The sequence below is a fragment of the Thermobia domestica genome, chromosome 18, assembly GCF_964235325.1.
Source record: "Thermobia domestica chromosome 18, izTheDome1.hap1.1, whole genome shotgun sequence".
NCBI classification, from domain to species: Eukaryota; Metazoa; Arthropoda; class Insecta; order Zygentoma; family Lepismatidae; genus Thermobia; species Thermobia domestica.
In genome coordinates, this window is record NC_137471.1 from 84,469,629 (window position 1) to 84,486,723 (window position 17,095).

At 34.7% G+C, this 17,095-nt stretch overlaps 1 protein-coding gene across 1 annotated transcript in view; it reads left to right on the plus strand.

The window, feature by feature from the left end:
- The first annotated feature begins 2,566 nt into the window (after positions 1–2,566).
- LOC145675954 (uncharacterized) overlaps positions 2,567–17,095 on the plus strand; it is a 102,347-nt gene continuing 87,818 nt past the window's right edge. The window contains exon 1 of the mRNA XM_081746771.1: positions 2,567–2,840. The gene's annotated coding sequence lies outside the window, so the exon portion shown is untranslated. The remainder of the gene's footprint in view (positions 2,841–17,095) is intronic.

The window sequence follows — 17,095 nt, forward strand, 5'->3', positions numbered from 1 at the left end:
CGTTCCATTCACCATGTTTTTTTTTTTTGGGGGGGGGTCTCTCTAATATTTAGTTTCATCCCATATTCTTCAAAGCTCTTCCTCAAGTTTTTTAAATTAACATCTTATGAATTTTCTTTTCATATTCCACAACATATAAAATATAATAATTAGGAAAACAAGAAAATAAATTACGAGTATTAAAAAATACGGTTATTGTAAGAACGTAAGTTTATTATAAAAATGTACAGTTTTAAAAATGATTTTTTAAAAAAATTAAAGTTACCACACTTTCATTTCGATGTGGATATTCACCCTTATTATTATTATTATTATTATTATTATTATTATTATTATTATTATTATTATTATTATTATTATTATTATTATTATTATTATTATTATTATTCATGTATTTGAACTCCCAAACAAGAGACAAGCCTCAATAAAAACACACACCAAGTTTAATTAAAATCTGATAAGTTTTACAGAAATTTTCATGAAACAGAGCAAAGGGGCCAACCTGTCGATCGGTGTCTACTACTCGACCGGCAAGTGGTGAGAAATAGTCCGTAGTGGTCTATATCATACTAATCCTGAGTTTCAGAAACATTTGTTTCTTAATAACTTGTATAGTTATATACTAACAAACAACGTGAAATTCTTATAGACACTACTATTCGCACATAGTTAATTGTTTTATGATTCCTCTATTGATCTAGTGGCAGATAAGTAGACCAACAGCGATTTCTGAAATTAAAAGTATTCTTCAAACCTACAAAGGTTGGTCGTCCCTGAAATAGCCATACAGGCAGGATTATACCGTCTATTCGCGGGGCCTGAAGACTTTATTTGAGGAGTAAATTGAGTGACGCGATGGCTTAATAGTATAGTGCTCGCCTGTAGCGTGTAGGGTTCCTAATTCGATCCCAGCTCCGCCAAGTGAGCTTTTTGGTGGACAAACACTATGTGCATTGGGTTCTCCCATTTTCCTCCACTTTCGCCATTCCACGAGCATCATCCATTTCACCATCATCGTCTCTCTTCGTCTAGGTGCATAAACATCAAATGTTAAACTCAAAAAAGTTCCGCCTTAAATCTTAAGTCGGATGTATTAAATCTTAAGTCGGATGTTCACCACAGACGTATCCTTAAAGTAGTCATTGACGACGCTATGAATGCATAATTGTAAGATGATGGTTTATCATCTCTAAATATTTTGAATCCCAAGAATGGGTTAGAAATAGTAAAATTTTGCCTTTTCCTAATTATTTTTTACTATGGCGTGGGACCTCACAAGCGCTGGCCCGTGGACGTTCCATCTACAAGACGGCTCTGCAAATAAATACAGAAATAAATATATGTTGGATAGAGTGGTAAAAGCTCGCTTGCACTCGCTTCAATAATAACGTTCGTATTGGTCAAACTATAATTGACCAACCGGAAGTTGTTGGACAGGAAATGTCAATGCATGTGATGTTAGACCTTGTCTTCTCGAAATGGGAATAAAATTATCTGTTAATTACATACATGTCGCATCACATACGTATTTTCACAGTGAAAATCCGAAAACTACAATTCTATTCATACGGCATTTCTTTAGATAGATAATTACCACAAGTAACAAGGCTTGAAGGAACAAATTATCCAGAATTGAAGTAGATAAATGAATTGCGTTAATGTAAGTACATGTTTTGACAAGACCACAAACAAAGTATATTGGAAATGATAGACAGAAACTACACATTACAGAAAGTAAAATTAAGGAAATTCATAATTTCTGCTGTTGGCCACTTTTCAAAAGAACAAAATTGGGGAATGTGTGTGAGGGGGTCAGAGTCCGGGGGGAGGCCTAGCGCCCAGTTGTAATAGAACATATGAAACAACCTGTCGAACACCTGCGTTCTGGGCGTGAACCGTGGTATTATAGTACTGGACATTGCCTAAAGCTGTTCAGTACACTAATAAAGTAAGCAAAAAAAGATATATATTTAAAAAAAAAACTCATTTCCAAACCATTTGTACATTGAAAAGTCCCTCTGGCCAATATGAAAGACACGATTACATATGCATATATCTACATATTCACACACACACACACACACACACACCACAAGAAGTGGTTTGGAATTACAACTACAAAATCTCCCCACTCTCTTCTTCCTCAATAACTTTTTTTAAAAAAGAATTCTATATATCTATTCATTCTCCTACACATACTTCTCACACTTCCATTGTCGAAACACATGGCTACTAACAAGTCACTTATACTAGAATCCAATTTAAGAATTAAATAAATGGAAACAAAATATTACAACCTCTGACAAAAAAGGAGGAGGAGGAAGAAGAAGACGATAATGATATTTAAAATGGACGATAGAAAGCGGAAACCCGACGAGTTTATGAAGAAAATATTTATGTGGTGACATGTGGTGGTAACGAAATACTAAAGAGAGAACAAAAAAACTCTTAACAACAAGTAAAAAAAAAAAAAAAACAATCTTTCTATTTTCTGGTGTGTTATTTTCTCTTTCTTGCTTGAAATAATAAAAAGAGGGCTAAAACGTAAAATAAAACATCGTTAACGCCTGCTAAAAATGTCAGTTTCACCTGTGTTTTTTTCTGTTAAAAAAAAACTAGACACCAAAAGATATATTGTACAACGCCTGCATGTACAGAACCAAGAGAATTTTACAGTTTTTCTTGTTTACAATGTTCGTACTGTTTAATTATTATTCTTCCATGTTTCTTTTTTTAACCAGTACTTTCTACCAGATGTGTTGCTGGTATTAACGTTTGAATATTTCTGAAACAACAGCCATAAGTGCTTTCCTGTCATCGAGATAGAACCCGGAATTTTTGTGAGTATATTTCCTTTTTAATTTAGATACATATATATTTTTTAAGAGTATTTTACCATTTTATAAAAGAACATAAATAGCTACATTGTTTTTTTTTCCTTCTAGCAGGATGGGGAAAAGAAACATTTGGCCAAGAATGGGGTTTGATAATTATTTAATCTATGTATAACATTAAAATGAAAGTCACTATGTGACTTAGTGTAACTCTTGAACCACTCGACCAATCTCGATCAAATTTGCAACATAGACGAGGTTCTTGCCTGGGATGGTTTTTATCATTTTACTTTCACCGTGCAACTTAGGGGAGAGGAGGGGGAGATACATAAAATGATCGAAAAATGACCGATATTAGTGCCGAATCCACAGTTTTCGGGGTTGCTGAGATGAACAGTGACACTTCCGATGCGGTTTAAATCCAAATTCAGTCCCGCATCTTGGGGAGGGGGAGCTCTATATATAAAAATGATCGAAAATGACGGATATTAGCGCCGAATCCACAGTTTTTGGAGTCGCTTGACGAAGGGTGACATTTCCGATGTCATTAGAATCCAAATTCAGCCCCTCCCCAACTTGGGGGAGAGGGAGAGTGCTTCAGTAATAATAAAAAGCTACTGACTAACGGAACATATTACTATATTTTTTTTATTTTAATCTAGCGAAGCGTGTAATTGACGCTAGTATATTGCATACTTTGAGCATTTACATGCTACCAAATACTCAGCGCTGTAGGCTTTGATAAATATATTCAATCCCACAGAATTTTCAGACTTGATTTTTGTTTTATTTGTTTGTTAAATTTAGCATCCGTTTTCAGTTCCGAGGCTACATAGGACGTAAACCTAGAGTTGTAAGTTGGATCCGAGCCCAGTAATATGTCCAAATTTCATTCTTCCACACTGGTAATCGACCCTGGGAGCATATGTATCAAACGCGCACGGATTTGCCACTAGATAAGTGTCGTGGGCTTTCAGTGAGTTAGATTTACGAGAACTGAGAAGTAATATACAATGAAATAAAAGAAAGAAAGTCAATAGTAGAGAAAGGAATTTTGCGCTGACCACACAATACTGTTGAATGTACACCAATCAGTCAGGTCAAAACCTCCATGAACTATAAACTGAGCCCGATTCAGGTGGAAGCTATGAGGACTGTAGACCCGGATCTCTAGGTCGACGGGGGGTTCCAATCTCAACTGGTTGTCTAAAAAGAATTATACAAGATACAATCATTATTTTTCTTATTTACACTGAGAAAAAAGTCGCATGTGGCGTACGTAAAAACATAGGTAACATTTGTAAATCCTATGGTTTTTGGACAACGTACTGCAAGCGTATAGCTGAAAAACTATATTTTACATGTACTTTCCGTATAAGTGTTCCGAATAAACAAACTTTCCGTACGAGCGAAAGAACTCAGGATTTCACATACGATCAGGATTTCACATACAGATGGACGTATGTAACGTATAGCTGACGTATATATATATCATGAGTATTCGTGTGTAATATACGAAAGACTGTGAGATGTCCAGACATCCTACATACGGCATGATATAACATCTAAGCGAGAAGAAGGTCAGTACAAATGTAGGGTATGAATAACGTATGCTCTGTACTGATTTCTGTAGTAAACATAAAGACAAAGTATACAATATACCGCTGTCCGATAACGGATTTTTCTCAGCGCATTACATTTATATAATAGGGTAACTTTGTGTGTGTGTGTTTTTTTATGCATGTGGAAAGTTCCTTTAGGTATAATATCATCTAATGCATGGCATCGTTGATGTCGTAGAACTACGTGTATTCCCTTAACTTTCCTACTGTAGACTTCAACTTTCAATTCAATAGAAAGTATACTACTCATTAAAGGTCATTCATGTTTCATTGTAACCAGTTGTGGTCAGTGTTTATTTGAGTATCGAGAATATAGGTGAGTGTTACAATGTTAATAACACAGCAATATTTTCCTTTTATTGGTTGAATTCGTTTACGTGCGGGGAATAAGTAGTACAAAGAACGTGAGAAACACTATTCATTGAAAAGTGGTCCAACATTATTCGTTGAACACTATCAGGATAAACCGAACTAACTAACTCTATGGTCTATGAAACCCGGAAGCTCAATGCTGCACTCACAAAAGCTCTCCATTGATATCTATCCTTAGCCAATTAGATCCAGTTTTGCGTTGTATTCCTATTTCTGCGAGGTCCATCTTAATATTGTCATCTCATCTATGCCTAGGACTTCCTAATGGTCGTTTTCCGATTGGTCTTCCAGTTAAAACTTTGAAAGCGTTCCTATTTTCTTCCATCCTAGCTACATGACCAGCCCACCTGAGCTTCCTAGATTTTCTGACCCTATCAATGTTTGGTAAACGATATAAATTAAGTCGTTGCTCGTTATGAAGTTTCCGCCATTCTCCATTCCGGTTCCTCTGGAGTCCTAATAATTGTCTCAGGATCTTGTTCTCAAATACTTTTAGTTTGCGTATTTCCCTCACAGTAAGTGACCATGTTTCGCAACCATACAGCACAATAGGCATGATTATCGTTTTATGTATTTTTAGCTTCAAATTCCTCGACAGAATTCGCGACGACAAAAGACTTTGAACTAAATAATAATACGAATTCCCTGCTTTAGTCGATATTTAAAGAAATATCAGGATCAATCTAAAACTATTAAAGAACTACAGGATTGTTATCACATATAAGATACATACAACTTACCGATTATCAATCTTTATTTCGAGTGTTCGCAAAAATGTGAAGGACAATAATTGACAATTATTAACCTGAGTCTTCAAGCTAAGATAAAGTATTTTCAACATTTATTGTAGTGGAGTGTTTCTATGTATCTCATTGCCATAATCCACTGCGGTGCGACTTTTTGAACGCACTGTATAAAGTAGTTTCGGTAAACCAAACTCCTCAGAAAATAATGTTGTACGACAACCGCGACATCTAGAGATGAAATAGATACTGAAGTAGACACTTATCAAGGTTTTTATTCTGAGCAGCGTTGCCAGATCTACTGATTTTTGCAAGAGATCTCCTGCTTTTTCTACGTTCTACTGATCTACTGCGAAAGAAAATGAAAAGTGAACAATCTCCTGCTTTTTCCTTACTTCGAGAAGTTGAAGAAATATATTATTATTAATACTGAATTTTCAATGTTTCCTCACATAAAAGGATGAAATTTCTCTGTTATAATGCACAAAGCTCTGTAGAGCATATAGTTATAGAGCTTTACTGCATATAATATGAATGCAAAGAATACAACTGTACGCCATCTTCTATATGCATTATGGTTAGCGTTTTTATGACTTTCTGTAAGATTTACAAGTGTTGTTTAGATTGGGATTTGGGTTGGAAGAGTGGCTTAGATCATTTCTCCACGATCGTCAGCAAGATATCGTCTTACGTCACGATCACGTGTGGCTGTACCATATAACTACGTTATCGCTACGTGCATGAAACGACATTTTCCTACTCCTCTTTGCTCTTTCACTACGTTTTACTTCCCACACGTATCAAATAATATTAATATAAATCGGGACTTTTCCCTTTCATTTGCTCAACGTAGTTCATCGGAAATGTATTCTGGACTGCTTGTTATGACTACTGCGCCCATAATAATGGCAAATTTTATTGCCCCCACCCGGATTTATATTCAAACGCCACTACTATATGTGTCTACTGCTTTCTCCTGTTTTTTATCTTCGAATCTCCTGCTTTTCCAACTGACTCTTCTGGCAACACTGATTCTGAGATGTTACCAATAAATGACAGTACACAATATTGTTCATGAGATATACTCGAATATTATCCAGTTTTAAATTTTAATTATTGTTTAAGTATAACAGTATTCGACGATAAGACGTTTACCAATCAATACATCACTTTGAACTGAACAAAATAGGTTCAGTAAATAAATCCTCATGAGTAGTTTTCAAGAAAAAACTCTTTTTACACCAGTGAGAACAATCGTATTCATTAGAACGGATTGTAAGGCAGATAAGTCGGATTACAACACGTTATAAATAATTCAATCGTAATTATGTTAAATACCGTCTGTACTGTTTATGGTACTACTCATCGCTGTAAATTAACAACTTCAAAAATGACAACACATTTGTCAACATTTCATTGTAATTTTGAACTGAAAAATCGTTCACAATGGAAAACCAGTTTCCCAGCGACGTTACGCGTATGCTGTGACTCCACTTCCCTGATTTTAGGTGAATGAGTAGGTGAGAATAGACGATTTGTAAACTCCATCTCTGAGCAGTGAACATCAATCAAACTCGGCATGAAATTACGTTGCCATATGACGCTTATAGTCAATAAGCACACCCATCCATTAGAGCAATATAGGTTATATAGTGCAGTGCATCGACAGTGACTGATGCTAATGAAAGCTTTGTGTTCTGATGATGGTATATCTATTCTCCATATACAAGGCTATAAATACTTCAAGCTTACATACATACGTATTCAATTCGTTACTCCATAGACATTAGCACTATTGCTGTATCTGCGGGTGTAAATATTTCATCTGCTTTGTGATTCGTGATTCATAGTTGTTAATGGATTCCTTACTTTGAAGAGATTTTTATGTTGATTAGACAACGATCAACAGTTGCAGAGCTGTAACCGAAATTATCTCTCTAAATCAATAAAGGACGTTCAGTTAGGAAAATAGTATAATACCAGTACATACAGTTTGTTTATGACATACTAACTAGTAAGTGCTCTTACATGTTAAGGTAGGCAATATTTTGCGTTCTTCCTTTAGTATTTTCTGTAAAGAATTCTTTTCAATTTGAGGTCTCCCCCCAAAATTTGAATGTCCTGTATAAGCATCTTAAGAATCTTCACTATAGCGAAATTAAATTTCCGCTAATTTTAGAATTTTTCTGTAATATCTTCAAAACAAATAAAAATATTCGAAAAGCAGAAACGTAGTGAACTAGACAATACGATTTTGCATGTGATACCGTTATCACAATTCATCTATCTGCTTTCGATTTGGAACTGAAGATAGATTTAACATTTTTTTTTTTTTTTTTTGTGGGTTCTGTAAATAGCGGTATATCAAAAGCAGATAGGTGAATTGTGGTAAAGGTATCAATGCAAAATCATATTGTCTAGTTCACTACGTTTCTGCTTTTCGAATATTTTTATTTGTTTTGAAGATATTACAGAAAAACTCTAAAATTAGCGGAAGTTTAATTTTGCTGTAGTGAAAACCCTTAAGGAAACACCCTCTCAAACATCTAAAAACGGTAAAATATATCCTTAGTTATTTTAGATTAAAAGTCTAATATACTACATTTCATGTCTCTATCTATAATAATTGCAATCCCAACCTTTTTCTTCTTGCCTCTTTTCTTCCTTTGTGAGTCAAATATCAAAACATGCTTAAGTCCGAATACCAATCTTAATGTATTTTATCTGAAAAGATCCCGAGCTATAGACATATCATTATAATATCTAATTGTAATCCCGTACCTCCCTTTCTTCCCATACATTTTCTTTCGTTCTAGGTCAAATATCAAGGATCGCTGAAACACGTGCCTTATTATTTTAGATAAGAACTTAATACATACCAAATTTCATATCTCTAACCTTTAGGAATTCGGAGATATGCACGAAGGAGAATCAGAAACTAAGGTTACCAGGCCGATATTTTTGAAGTTTTCTCTGTTATAGAGGAATGAGGAGTGTGCAGAATTTCAGCCATTCACCACCTACAGCGTTAGTTGTATGTGAACATAAATGATGACTCGTTTGAAAAACTAGTCTCGCGAATGAAGTCCACTCAGTTATTCGATTTTTGTGGGCGAAGCATGTAACCGCGGTTGAAATTCACCGGCAGCTGGTAGAGGTTTATCATTCAGGAGGAAACGGTCTGGACTTCTCATCGAGGGCGTCATCTTCCTTCAAGACAACTTGCGCTCACATACATCCCAGAAAACTACCACGCTGTTGAAGTAGTTTCGTGGGGACATCATTGACTTCTCTCCCTACAGCTCAGACCTCGCTCCAAGCGACTTCAATCTATTTCCGCATTTGAAGGAGCACTTAGGAGGCCGTCACTTCGTTTCAGACGAGGAACTGAAACACTTCGTGACAACGTGACTAAACACACAAGACAGGATTTTTACCAGGAAGGAATCTTCAAACTCATCCCACGATGCGACAAGGGCCGTAACCGATATGGAGATAATGCCGAAAAATACCTATACACATTTCACTTCAGGCTTTGTAACTTTATTTTCTGATCACTCCTCGTATAATAATTGTTATTTCCAATCTTTTTTCTTCCCATCCATTTTCTTCCCTATCATGTCAAATATCAAGTAACGCTGAAACACATGCGCTATTGTTGTAGATAATAACTTAATACACCGAATTTCATATCTCCAACCTCCAGGATTTTGGAAATATGTACATTTTAATATAATAACCGCAACCCCTGTTTCTTTCTTTTCCCCTTCGAATATTAAAAAAAAATCATTCCTTAGTGGCATCTTACGTCACATATCCTATGATGTGTCCAAGTTTCAAGTTTCTAGCTTCGGCGGTTTGACCTAGGACATTGATCAATCAGCCACTCACTCTCTCAGGATTTCTGTTTTTATATAGAGAGATGAACGAAATACTTAAGCCGTATTTGAGAAAAACGTCTGGAACAAATTCATCGCGAAGAGTCAACTTCCGTTTGTGGATATTTTCATGAGAAATCACTTACACTATATTATAGATTGAAACAATATATATATTTATGAAATAAGAAGAAAACACCTATAAAGTTTTTTGAGAAAATTGCCCTGAAAAGAACTCATCCAGGAGAGTAACTATCATTTGTGGACTTTTTTTGAAAATCGCTTACCCCACAATGAAACATTTTCAATAAAAATATTTATGAAACCATAACAATATTGCCTGATTGTTTCTAGGAAAAATCTTACGTAAAAGTTAACTCTAAAAAGAGAAGTACTCTTTGTGGATTGTTTTACGAAAAATGATTGATGCTGTATTGCAGAATTGTTAATGAAACATTTACTTTTGAAATATAAAGAATTAAGTCTGAGCCGTTTCTGACAAAATTGTCCTAAAAATTCACTTCAAAGTAAACCTTCTGGGATTTTCCTATAAAGATAGCTACTTGAACCATTACATAGGATTGCTATTCAAACGATTTTTTTAAAACGCGTTAAATCCTTTACGACAAAGAAGCAAATTTAATTTTCACTGCTCTTAACTGCCTTATATGTGCTTGTGGTAGAAAGAAAATTCGAAAGAGGAGAAAAAACTGGTGAATCCTATATATATATATATATATATATATATAAAACCATTAAGCTTAAAATTTGGTTCGAATACGTTGAAAATTACGATCTCTAAACGAGTGTTCATATATCAGGAGAAGCAGACAGGTGTGCAGAAATCGATCTTTTTGAATGTGGGTGAGATGAAACGTGTAAGTTGGTTGAACGTCAAATTCAATATTTTTCATGATCAGTACCATAATTTACTCTCTCCTATTGTCGCTCGGAGTAAAAAATGAAAAAAGGGAAAACTGAATAATTAAATAAATGGAACAAAACGTAACAAATTACTTTGATTAATGGTTTGCTAGCATGCTTTAAATTATGAAGATGCATTATAACTTTACGTTTATATTTAACATTAGAATTAATAATAATAATTAGCTTCAATATCTTCGTTGTTTCAGGTTTGATACTTTGAATCCTAGCCTCATATATGTTAAATGTCCTTTGGCCTCACTGGCGCAAATACCGGGGGGATGAAGAGACATGTCCCCCCAATAATCCGATTTGAAATGTGTTTTTTACCCAAATATAATCATACCAATTATAAAATATGCATGTATTCAGATTACTTATTGTGTTGACACCATTGATTTGTAATACTGGTATGCACCACTACTTCGTCTACATCGCCTCAGACATCAGATTCATCTACCATAATATGAATCTTCCTCAGAATAAGCCTAAATCTGTCCGCTTCCCAATGTTGAAGACAACTCTGTTCCCTTGATCCTGCACAGCATTGTTTTTCAACTTCATAAATATTTTGAATATCGCTAAAAATACACACACACACACACATATATATATATATATATATATATATATATATATATATATATATATATATATATATATATGGGAACAGTCCTACCCACCCCTAGTGTTGAGGACAGATTTGCACCGATGCTTGGTCTTCATTATATTTGTCAGTTTTTTTTAATACTGAATGTTTATATATTAACGTCCCATAATTAAATTTTATAGCTCTTTTCTCCTTACCTTAACAAGCAAATTCATCTTTGTTGAAGAGCATTATTTTAAAGAAAAAAGTAAAAATATTGAGTACATATGAAAATATGAAAATATGAAAATAGAAGGTTGTTATCTATTTATATTTTTATGAGATAATTGAAATAGCAATTAATCTTATATTGCTTTTTCTCCATTTGATATTGGGAGTGTTCACATTACATACGGGGAAAATTCTAAAAAAGAAACATCGAAAGCACGGAGCTTAACGTGTCAGTAGTCTAGGCATAAATATTTAAGATATGAAGCATTCAACTCGAAAAACCCTGTATGGCACAGTAAAATGAATTCGGCAATTAAAAACTTTTTAAAAATAAAATATGAACCGACTTCAAAGTATGTTTTCAAAGGTAGAAAATAATAAAATCGCTAAGAAGCAGACATATTAATAATGAACTATTTAAAAGAAAACATAATATAATTTATTACTATTATCTATAAGAAGTTTTTGAAATGATGCCAAGCTGAACAAATTAATCCCTATTGTAAAATGGTGAAACCTATAATTTCAATGGTAATTTTATGAGGCGCTAATGTGTTTGACTTCGTGCTTTTTACAGGGTTTCTCAAATCTAATTTTTCTTTTAATTTTTTAAAATGTTTCAATTATTTCACCATTTCAGAAGTTTGGTTAGATATCTAAACTAAAAGTATGAAATTAACTTCTTATGAAATATACATGAAGAAATATATAATAATTAATTATCAAAATTATTGAAATATATTATTTTTATCGTAGGTAAGAACCTTCCTTGGAAATCGTCTTTATATTAGTGAAAACCGCATCAAAATATTACAGTGTAAAATGTAGCGAACCATTTGCGTGTTAGTACTTCCAAAACATGGGGTATATGAGTCGCAGCGGGACCAACCTAATATAATTTGACAGCAGACAGTTGAGGCTAGTGGCTGTGCAAAAACTGTTTTAATTCTTAGGCCGTGTCCCAGGCCCGTAGCCAGCCCAAAAATGTAGGGGGGCCCGGCTGAAGTTAGGGGGGGCCCGATCCAACCATATGATAGTTCACCACCATATTATAGTTCATTTGCAAGCCTACCGTGAAAATTTTAGGGGGCCAGCGAAAATTTAGAGGGGACCCGGCCCCCCTAGACCCCCCATGGATACGGGCCTGCCGTGTCCAAAAGGGCACATTCGAAGTATGCTTATTTCCGGAACTGACGTCACCTAGTATGCGTCAAAAGGTCCAAGTTCATAAGTCTGCTAGTGCATACTGCGTAGTGTGCGAAGATGTACACTAGTAGGTTAGTACACTTGCGTATTTAAGATGATGGTTCCTTATATAGTAAGGGCAACGATAATGCCAAAATGACTTGTAAATAAAATTTTAAAAAGCTTATTTTTAATACTTTTTTGTTGAGATGAATATTTTTTTCAGCTGATATTATAATAATTTGCTCTAGAAATATGCAAATTAGTGATTCTATAAGTGAAATATTGAAACTGTTACAAAAGAAACTGAAAAAAAAAAAAATATATGTTCTCTAAGCAAAACGAAAATAGCGTAGAAAAGTAATAATATCTTTAATAATACTATATGTTTGTAGTTAAAATATCATATGATTCATGTAGCTTAATTGTAATAATTAGACTATCGGTACTGCAGTAATTTGCACGTAAATCACATACTTTAATGGTATATTAATTAAAATTGTAAGATACAGCATTGAATAATGAGTACCTATAATATTCATTACTTTATGGCTACAACTACAGCTGCAAATGTTAATTAATCGCAAGTTGATAGTAAGGCGTAATTTCCAAGTTTTGCTTCAAAACAAATACATTCCTTTCAAGGCTACAATATTACCTTGCACTTGATCTGTATGAGGGACCATAATATGCCAATTACCGTACATTTGCATTTTTGACAGCTAACCTAAAGCGAAGTACAGGTCAAAAATTTATTTATTTGTATGCATTTACCAAGGTTTTTACAAATTACTCTTAATTCATATAATCACATTATTGCACCCATTATGAAACGATTATGAACAAGTTATCCTTTCCATGTAGTTGAACAATGAAAGCCATTACATAGCATACATATTGTACTTCTTTTTTTTTTTTTTTCATAAAATCGTATCTTAATTTTCATAAAATTCTTATTATTATATTAAGAGTTTTAATTTATGATTGTAATTGGAAGAGATGATTTATTTCGTAACTGACTAAACATTTTCGCAGCGGGAAGCATGAGAAAGAGACGACAGGTGTATATCATAAGAGGAATAGGGGGCCAAAAGCGTAGTGGTGCGCTTTACTTGCTGTGACTCAGAATACTACAGTGAAGTGCATGCAAGTGTTGGAGTGTGTATACAACGCACAGACTCCACTTCAAGAGGTTTATCAGATAATAATCTTACACTTTTTTTTTTTTTTTTTTTTTTGTTAATTTTACCATATTAGGGTTTTCTAGCTTGCTTAGACATGATCCTATACATCAGTATTTCATAGTGACATAATAGCTTTTCCTGTAAATTTTTGTCCTCATATTGTTCAACTGCACCATTTCTTTCTTTGTCATCCTTGTAAGTATTAACTTTTGGCGCAGATTAAGAATATGGAGACACTATTTCAAAGATCTATAGATCAGAAAGAAAGAGTAACATCTAACAAGTAAGTAACTTGATTATTAGCGCAATAAGTGGAAATATAAGAATTAATATGCCTGTAAATAAAGCTATTTGGTAGAAATATCACAATTACGGTATCAGTATTGGGTACAAGAAGAAATTGTATACAATATGAACTATCCTAGTTTTTATACTTTATGCATTTCCCAATGTAGTTTTGTGTCACTAACTTTGTGGCTTCCTTCAGCACTTTCTGTCTCTAACGCTCTTCCTAGTGGCTCAGTGGTAGAGCGCTTACCCTTGGTACGTGGGGTCCCTCGTTCGATTTCCTGCCAAGTAAGTTTGTGGGGTTTTCGTGCCCGTGGGTTTTCTCGGGGTACTCCCGTTTCCTCCCACTTTCTTATTCCACTAATTCTACCATCATCATTCGCTTGCATTAAGCACCGTCTTCCTTAGCCTAAAGGGCATAATCGTGAAATGTTAAACTGAAAGATTTAATTTCATTTAATTTTCTTGCTAGTTACCTTGCTAGTTAACTTTTAAGGACTAAGAAGTTAAATCGTATTGGTTCAAATAGCGCCCGCAGCTGCGTCATTGGTGCCCTAACCCCGAGTGCTACTCCCCTCCTAATGGCTTAAGAAATATTTCCTTGCACAAGGATGCCTAATAAAATAGATCATCGCCAATAGTTTGGTGGTTTTTATGCTATTGCGAGTTTATTGTGTGCATAACACACAATATGTACTGTATATAGTCATTGCCTTTACGATTCGTTCATGTAAATCTGTGCGTAAGAGATCAGAAATTACAAAGATTTCCAGGTACGATGAGTGAATACAACTTCTGACGCTGTTAGCATACGTGAAAAAGACATGTCATTTTATGATTGCTCCATATTCTCACTCTGTAGGATATTTTTATGTTTAATGTAACCGGAAAGTAATTCATCTTTTTTGAGCATTATTATTATTATTATTATTATTATTATTATTATTATTATTATTATTATTATTATTATTATTATTATTATTATTATTATTATTATTATTATTATTATTTTAGTACGTGAAATTCTCGTATCTATTGTTGTCATAGTTTCAAGTTCTTCCACAATGAGATACTGGAACGAAGTGCAGATCAAAAGTTAATTTGACGAAATATACGATATCTAGTGTGTGCACTCCAATTGTATACATTAAGTTGACATACTCATTGTATGCACTTCACACTTTTGGTCACAGCCTTAGACTCAGACGTAAAGTACTGCGCCGGTGAACTTTCTTTAAAACAGATCTGCATTTTATGGTAGTCTTCCGAGACGAAACGAGACGGAACTCTTTCAATAGAAGCAGATTCACTTTCCGAGACGAGATATTTATTTTCACAACACATTCTCGAGAGAGAGAGAGAGGCTTCATATATTGTCTTGTAAGCAACCTTACGCGTTCAAACGATCACAATGGAAAAAAAAAATCGCGTTTGCACCAGGAATCAAACCTAGGCCGCACAGTAAGGAGGTAGACAGTTTACTTACTATCCTTTCGACTATAGTAATATTTTGCTTTAAAAAGAAACAACAAGTTCACTAGTCGCAACTGCTAAGTAATTAGATAAGTAACCTAAGCTGCTCGTAACACGAACTGAATAGTATGCAATCTGCAACACTATGGAGTAGTTTAGGTTGTCTACGTTGAGGGGATGTCTTCTGATATATTCTATATTTTTGAGTATCCAGGACGTGTGATCCCCACAATCCTCGCTCAAGTTCAACGACTTCGTACACGATTAGATATGGTGAACACTTCTCTGTGTTCAAAATCTGGTGGCTCTAGGCGACTCCTTTCTATGTGAATTCTGATAACAGACACACACACACGTTCTTCTATTAGTAAGGGTTAAATTGTTAAAAATACGTTAATGACTTCTGGAAGTAATACATTTTAAAAAGGTCAAATTTTTGTTATCTCTTCGCAGTATTATATAAAAAAAAAACCGGACAAAAATTGTCGTTTTAAAAAATCCGCTGTATGTCATTTGTCTACCTACTAGCGTTACGGAATGTGGAAGTAATTACTGTACTCTTAAAATTCAAGAAAAAAGATACTAATTCACAAAGCATTTAAATTGTTTATTGTTTAAATTTTATTTGGTTACACCCTTTGTGGCGCCTAAATGTGATGTTATCGACCGACAATTGCCTTTCTGAATGGTATTTCGAAACGATAATTAAAACAATACGCATTGAAGCGGAAAATACTTCTTTTAAGAAAGAGGGGGAAGAATCAGTGAATACGTAATTAGCTATTCTAATGCGAAACGGACATTGTCTGGCATTGGACAATAGATATTCTTCCAGGAATACGACAACTGATGTTGCGTGCCTGCCTGTTGCTGTTTGTGGTTTCGTCTGCCACTGAAGAAGTGACTGAATGATGGACTGACCACATATTATCTCCGTACGCTCGGTCCAGCACGTTAATCAGACTTCCGGCCAACACAATGAGCGTCCTGCAATCCACTTGTCTCGTCTCGTCCCCCCTCTCCTCTGTCCCGTTCTTCCGTTGCCCCGTCCCATCTCTGTGAGGAGAGGAAGATGGATACATGCGAGAGCGTGGCTCATTTCCAATTGAGTTAAGCATGCAACCATGCGTTTGAATTTCCGCCAATTTCCTCCGCTGTAATACCGCACTTTCCACAATTTCCATATTAAATCTCTTTCGTATTGCAATTTAGTACTTTTGACTCCGTATATTTATTTTCTATTTTGAAGTATGTTATGATAGTTTAGCAGCATTTGTGCAATATTTGAAACTGATAGGAAATAATTTTGAAATATACTACATCTACAAATCTGGTTTATAATGAAAAGCCAGAAATCGTAATGGACAGAAGTAATTACTTTTCCACTAAGTCATCCAGATTCTTAATTAGTAATTAAGAATTAACCAGTAATCCTTACATTTTTGTTTCTTCAGACTTATTTTTTAGCGTTACTCTCCAGGAATATTAAGTGATGGGTTACTGCACTAGTAACCCCTATAAAGATGCGGTATAAATATTAGCCTATTACTTGAACACACTTTATGTCACAATACTTGAACACATTTTACAATGGTGCTTGGGGTCCCGGGTTCGATCTCAGCCCCCTCCAAGTGAACTTTGTGGTGGACAAACACCGTGTGCGTGGGTTTTCTCGGGGTTCTCCCGTTTCCCCCCACTTTCTTCATTCCATCATTTCATTCATTACTCATCATCACCGTCTCCTTCTGCCTAACCGGCATAAACGTGGGACG